The sequence below is a fragment of the Meleagris gallopavo genome, chromosome 4 (genome assembly GCF_000146605.3).
Source record: "Meleagris gallopavo isolate NT-WF06-2002-E0010 breed Aviagen turkey brand Nicholas breeding stock chromosome 4, Turkey_5.1, whole genome shotgun sequence".
Classification (NCBI taxonomy): domain Eukaryota; kingdom Metazoa; phylum Chordata; class Aves; order Galliformes; family Phasianidae; genus Meleagris; species Meleagris gallopavo.
The window spans coordinates 55402111-55409733 of NC_015014.2; the positions used below are offsets into that span (position 1 = coordinate 55402111).

General features: G+C 34.1%; 1 long non-coding RNA gene across 2 annotated transcripts in view; it reads right to left on the reverse strand.

Annotated features, from left to right (window-relative positions):
* Nucleotides 1-634: 634 nt before the first annotated feature.
* LOC116216589 overlaps nucleotides 635-7623 on the reverse strand; it is a 26600-nt gene continuing 19611 nt past the window's right edge. For both annotated transcript variants that reach the window (XR_004159687.1, XR_004159686.1), the window contains 2 exons: nucleotides 4077-4155; nucleotides 635-2712 (listed from right to left, as the gene is read on the reverse strand). This is a non-coding gene — a long non-coding RNA (uncharacterized LOC116216589). The remainder of the gene's footprint in view (nucleotides 2713-4076; nucleotides 4156-7623) is intronic.

Genomic DNA, 7623 nt, shown 5'->3' on the forward strand with positions numbered 1-7623 from the left:
CATCTTTGTTTAAGATCCTGGTCCAAGACTTGGTCTACAAAGGATATGACATAATGTCATTAATAATTTAAAGACAGAAAAATCTTGTTAGTGAGAGAGAACAGTTCCCAACTACTCTCTTTCTAATGGCTTTTATTATAGAAAGTAATGGAGACAACACTGGTAACGCGCCTGTTTCTTGTGAGCTACAGAGTTATAGTGTACTTCCTTCTTGGGAAGTACTGTTTTTAATCTTTGGGAGCAGTTCTTACTGGCTTTCATCAGCCCCAGATGGCAGGCATCCACCATCCCAATGCTAACACAAATATTTCTGCAGAAAGTAATCTTTCCCAAGCACATTATGTTTCTTTTTATAAATAACCAAACAGCTTTGTGTGTACTTGTATTGTTGGATGTAGAAAGCTATAGCCCCACCCACACTCTAAATTGGCTGGATGCAATCCACCTCATGTCCAAAAGCCATTTAGCTACATTAATGCACAGCTAAGCCTGAGCTAATAGGACCTGCTGTGAATCCCAGTGTTAGTACAATTATGTTTTCACTGTGCCTTCACTGTGTTTTCTTTTTAGTCTCAAAAAATTAGATCACACAAGCTGATGATTTCATTATTTACTTCAGAACCCAAGTAGAAGTTATTATGTATGTAGAGAGTTTATCACAGATAGAAGCTTAAATACTAATATAAATCTTCTCCAAAGTAGAAATAATAGATTTAACAGCTATGTGGTAAACAGTGAATTAAGCATTTCATTCCACTAGTCCTTTATTTTCCTTAAGATGACAGGCAACACAATTTCAGAGTTCACAATAACGCATCTTAATTGATAGACTACTTCCATGTATTTTACTCCAAAGAATTAATGTTTGCATTTAATATCATACTGTCATTATCTTGTTTCCTCCACAGTGAGAAGAGTTTTCTGCTTTCTGCAGGTGCAGAGGACCAGCTGAACATACCACAGCCTCCCCTTATCCCTGCTATCAGCATACACAATGATCACTAGTCATTATGCCTAATTACATGGTTGCATGTATTAAATGTTGTTATATTGCATGACAGCACGTTTTAACAGTTAGGAATTTACATCTCAAAACTTATATAGGTATTTTACCAACATTTTAAAAACGATGTCTTGTTTCAGGAATGTGTTTTTATCACAAGTTATGTATAACTTATTTGACGAGCAGAAGGAAAACATAATTAAATAAGTGTAAAGAAGACATGTTTTTCCTCTTCATTTTCTGTGTGTTACCATCTGGTTCACTGGTAACCTGGAAACTAAATTTATCTGCTACTAGCTACATGAAGAGTTGGAATTGGAGAGAGGAAAGAAAGGTTAGTGCTCAGTATTTGTTTTAAGACAACATCTGTTCCAGGTGCACTAGAGCTAGTACTGCTAAGTTATACTGCTGTGTAGAGAAATATACATTCAAATGAGCATTAAAAAAATATTTTTAATTAAGATTAACAAGTCAAAGTTGATTTAAAGAAACTGCTAGTCTGAGGCCCAAATGATACAAAACTTGAAATACAACTTCTCTTTTTTCATGAATGGAAAGTTGTTTCTCATATTTATTTGACAATATCGGAAATTCTGCTAACACTACCCTTAAAGAAAATCAAACATCTGAAAACGTACAATCATGTAGATAAGACATCCTAAAAACTAAAACTAAGAAAATTGAGCTGGTGAACTAAGAGGCTTTTATGTGTTAAATATCTCAGAAATTTCCACCAGCTTTTACAACAAATGAATGCAGTTAAGATTAATGCTACTCACACAGTGCAACATTCGCTTACTCCAAAACTAATGTTTTGGAGTCTTTATATTACTGTCAGACTGAAATATTTGCCTGTGATTTCTAAAAACAATAAAAAGACAATAATGATGACCACCTTATCAAGGTAGGAAAGACACAGTAACAGAGTAACATGTAAATATTTTGTCTTAATTGTTCTGGCTTTTGTCATCTGGCACTTTGGTATTTTAAGTAAAATTGGTATCAGTATTTAGTGACTCACTGTGTGTCAAGCCAATTTGGTTTTGAAAATCATTAGCGAAAAACATTTCAATACTCAAGCACAAAGCATTCATCAAGGCCTTAAAGATTTGAGGAAGAGAGAGAAAATTCTCTGAGGAATTAGAATCAGATTTAAACAGATTTATTTAAATTTGTCCTAATCTAACAAGGCAGCACGGCATCTCTCTGGGAAGTTAAGTGACAACATCATAGCAATATAATGGCACAGGATAATTAAAAGTGTGGGAGTGGGAACACGCAGGCCTTGCAACAACGAATATTGTCATCTTTCTGTACTTTCACTGCCAGCACTGGGGGTGATCAAGGGATCAAGCCTGCAGGAAAGGTCAGAGGATTAACAGGTGTTTAAGGGAGTATAACAGAAATGAAGTGGCAGCTTCCATGGCAACAATCAGGAGGTGGAGAGACAAAAAAGAAAACAGAAAAAAAAGAAAGAAAAAAATATGGAGTACATCATAAAGTAAAGGCTTTAACTCACTCTCACAAGTAGTTTTGTGATGTGGTGATGTACAAGTTGCCTAAGCAAACCAATAATGACAAATAACAATTTTTCTAATAAAGAAGGGGAACTAAGATAATGATTCTGTCACATGCTGTCCCTTTTCAGATTTCAGTGGTGACTGCTCTTTTAGAAGACTCTTCCTGGCTTCCTGTCCCATACCATGTACCTGTATTGAGGGTGAGCATAGTAAAAATTAATGGCAAATGATAGTATAGCAACATTTCTATATCCATCTTCTAATCTCATTGCTTTCTATTCATTCTGCTTGCTTGCTCTGCAAACTGCAATGAGCCAGGTGTTTCTCAGCCCAGTATCAGAAAATCTGGCAGAAGAGGAAGCACAACAGGATGTTGCAAACAGGTATTCCATTACACATTTTCTGGATGCTTAGTTACACCACAGATATTCTGAAAGTCAGAAAGAACCACTGACTCTGTTTCGAGACAGAACACGTTTACTGCCAGCATCAGGACAGAGAAGTATGAAGTCAGTCAAAGGCAGAGTTGAAAGTTTTAAATGAGGCTCAACAAGTTCACATTCTCTCTTGAATCTCATGTTTTCATGATCTCCAATTTTAATTTCAATCCTTTCTGAAGTTCTTTGCCCTTCATTTATTTCTTTTCTCTGGAGATCAGAACCTAAAACTTGTAACTCCTATATGATTTAGACTTTCTATCTTGCTTTCTTCATATAATCTCACAGTCATCTGTGCACTTGCCACTAAGCACCAGCTTTGGGAAGAAACCTACAAGTGGTTTTCTACATCTTGCCAAGCTGACAGAAGTAACAGCATGAAACATAATCTCTCTGGGTCATGAAGAATATTTTTGTCTACACATTATTGAGATCACCACATTATCAAAATCTCTCTTAAATGAGTATCATAATGACACACTGTGACTGGAACAGTTCAGGTCAACACTGTGTGCAGTAGTGTGCACAGAATAGCCTTTATTTTATTGAATGATATCCCAAATACTAGGATTTTTATGAGTTTCTCCTTCGTTCTTCTACTATATCTTCAGACTTATTTAGTTTTCCCCATTCAGTGTTGTCTAGCAACTTCTTCCAAAGCAAACATCTCTACTTTTACCATCTCTTAGCCTACTTGTAAATTACATCAAGTGCATTTGATTTTTGTTTTCTTATCACACTACAGAGCAATAAGTTTTTCTCCCTACTAGAGGATTTTGCTTGCATACATACAACACATATATGACAACAGTGGGTATGTGTGCAGTATGATCCATTTATTTTATGTGTATGATATTTTAAAATTAGTTTGAACACTATTAGTAGTTTAGCACAGCCACAGAGGATTCAAAGTAATCTGAATACCTATCCCCTTGGACCCTGAAGAATCCACACTTACCATGGTTCTTTCCTCAAATGCTAGTGCAGCAGAGCAACTTAGCTGCTTCCATTAAGCAAGAAATAATTTATATGTTATGAAGTCCCAAGTGGGAACTGTCTGAAAAGAATTAGCTATGAAGAAAGACAACAGGGACTGGATAGAATACACATTCTTACCTGACAATCCTGAGCTGGTTGTAGTTCTCAGTCTCCACGTCCATGACTGAGTGTATTAAATGCTACAGACTCACTTTTCCTACACATATGAAAAAATATAAAATCATTGCTTTTTCCCATTGTAATTTTCTTTTGTTTGTTTTAGACTCTCCAATTATAGTACTTCTATCCTTCTGACCATTTTTAATTCTCAAGAGATTTTGTAGCTGTCAGTATCTATTCCAATGCTCAGCTTTTGTTGTCGGTATTCTTTCAATGGATACACAGCATCTGGGGATATGAGGGTAAAATAGCCCAGCTAGAATTCCCAGAACGCATCCTCATAAAATCTAACTTTTTACCATAAGCACCATGAAGTGTGAGAACAAATGGGTGAAACCACAGGAAGGGCAATAACTGAAATGAAGGCCTTGGACAAGATTTCTGTTTAATGTAACAGAATCTTAATATACATTTATATTCTAAAATTTTATTTTTAAACTAAACATTTTCAAATACAACAGCATGCATTTAAAACTAAAAATATTCTCCCTTATATGTTTGTATTAGTTGTTGATTGCATGCACATTTTTTCCTTTCTTTTTTTCTTTTATCTCCATGGCCTTGGAACAGATTGTACAGCGTTTGGAAGAGATTATATTACAATGGAACCACAAACTGACACCTTAAAAAATGGGAACACTGCCAAGCTATTCGCAATTAATATAACCAAGGTTTCACCAAATGTTTTTCTTTAAATTAGGAAAAGTATCAAATATCATGCCAGTTTCATTATCCTTAAATATTTATGCAAGATTAACTGTTCAGTTCTACATCTCAGTTTTCATAGATAAGCAAAAATAGCAAAAGGCCAACTGTTGAAAATGTAAAAAGTTTCAGAATGCAGAGCAGAGTGAGCTGTAGAAGTTTGTAGAGGACTCAACAATTTTAAAGTGTTTATTACATCATGTTAAAATGGAATCAAATCCTGAAACCTAATCTACATTAAAATTGTTAATATATATTTGTCTTGTATGTATACACACACACAGGAGTGCTTATGCTTTACATCTGCTCATTTATATTATCTCAGTGCTACTTTATTTGGTTGTTGGTATTAGTTTAAACTTCATTTACATTTGAAATAAAGATGTTAAAATGCCAATATTCTGATGTAAGTATGCTAATGACTTGCTGCTAAATACAAGGGAATCTTTTCGTTATTGTTGTACCTAATTTGTCTCAAATATATTTTAATTTTGTATTTTGTTTTACTCTCAAAAATGCCCACGAATTCTCAGTATGATTACTCCAGAAAGGGGATTTTTTTATTAAATGCTTTCAAAGACATATGAAAAATGTACCCTTTTCCTTGTATAAACAAATTCATCATGATCTCTGTTACTAGGTTTACAACTATCCAGGAATATAAGGAGAGAAAATGTGACTCTTGAGAAGTCCTGTAACTAGGGAACAGAGCACAGATATCAAGAAGTCAAAATTATTGAAACTGTGAGAATGAGTTATTTTTTCAAAAATTTGAAAAAGACACATTACAATTACTGTTTACAAAACTTTCAGAATGAGAGAGTAAAAACTTACATGCGAGATTGCTGTTGGTCAACTCTGAAATTTAAAACAATATGTAAAATCTATAAAATTTTTATTAAACTGTTCTCTGAACAGAAGGACATCCACAAATATCTAAATTGAAGCTTAAGTGTTAGTCCAGTTGTACCTTCAAAGATCTTGTAAATTCCAAAATACATTAATTTGGAATTCCTTTCTTAGTAGTTTAATTACAAAAATGCTTAAGGCACTCTAAGAGAGGGAAGAAAACCACCTTTCATTTGCATTTGGGCCTCAAATGCCAGCAAATACATTGTTCAGTCATTATCAAGAGCTTATGTTACAGCTGTTGCTCGAAAAACTGATATGCAATGTTTCAGTTACATAATCTAATCAATGAAATACTAATAAAGAACCCTATTATTCACAGGAAACAGGAAAAAAAAAAAAAAAAAGGGAAGAAAAACTCTCCTAAATATATCAATTTGTGTTGTAAGCATAACAGTTCAGAATTCAAACTAACAAAGTGAGTGAACCACACACAAGGTGAAAGTACTCACAAGTGTTTCTGAAACGCTCATCAGCTAAAACTGCAAATTTCCTTTCCAACAAGATTTTTTGCTAGCTGAAATAAAAGACATTCAATTCCTTTTTCAGACAGAAAGCCACATGAAAACTTTTAATAAAAGATACATCTGCCATTATTTCTAAGAGTTCTATACATACCTAGCCACAAATCCAGGCCTTCTACATTTTCTATAATTTCAGTTTTCCCCTCTTCTTTCATATATTTCACTCTCTATTTCTTTCACTGTTAAAGTGGTGAATGATACATTGTAAATAACTGACACGAGTTCTTCATGCTTTTGGTGGGTAGTAATGATGATAGGAGGATGGGTGGACGAGATGATCTTGTAGGTCATTTCCAACCTTGTGATTCTAGGATTCTGCGATTCTGTGGTGCATTGTTATCTACCAGAAGACTGTAATGTATTTGTCATTTTATACTAGGTGGATTTTTTTGTTGGGTTGTTGTTTTTTGCAAGATGTTGGGATTGTATTTTATATTTGTATTTTAACTGTACAAATAGATCATAAACATGTGGGTATTAAATACTTATATTTTCTTAATTCAAATAGTGTTGCTTAGTTGCTATGCCACAGATACACAAATAAATAAATAAATAAATAAATAAATAAGAAAGCATAAGACTGTTTCTATATTTGGATCTTGAATGTACGACTGAATACTCACTTGTAGATGCCTGGTTTTCAGGGAAAGAAAATGCTTGCAGAAATTTGCAAAATAGTTTTTACAGAACGTTACAAAAATATAACCATTATCAGTCTGGGCCCCACTGACATCTCCCAGGTAACTCAGAAAAAAACCCACAAGAAATATGAGAGTTTGCAGAGTGTAAACTAATTGCATTTTCTCAGTATTTGGATTGGAAATGTTCGGTGACCTATGGATATCCTTTAATAAGGATCATGATAACCAAAATAACAAAAGCAATTCAGCTGTTGTTATGTTTAGGATTGCTATGCAGGGAAAAAGTGAAAAAGTGAAAAACCACGTACAAATCTTCTACAGACAAATTCACAACCATCTACACAGTCTTGCACAGAATAGATAAACGTAAATGTATGGAGCTGTACAGCGTATATGTGAGTTAATAGCAACATTTACAAAAAGAACAATTTTAACATATATAAAAATACATATTAAAAAAACTATATCTTTTGACATAGATCTAAGGATATGGAAGCTCAATTTAAACCTGTTATTAGTCTCCTGCCCATAGTGGCTGACCCAAAAGGAGAAAGCATGAAGATGAGCTGCAAACCTTGCCTTTCCACAGACTGCTCCACGAGTGCCAGTTCCATTTAGCAGCAGTAGGGCCAGGGGGAATTTGTGGTTTTGGAAACATAGTATGTCACTGTTTCCAAAACATTTTCCTGCATTTTTTTTTTTTTCTGAAGAAATTTTTATTAAAGA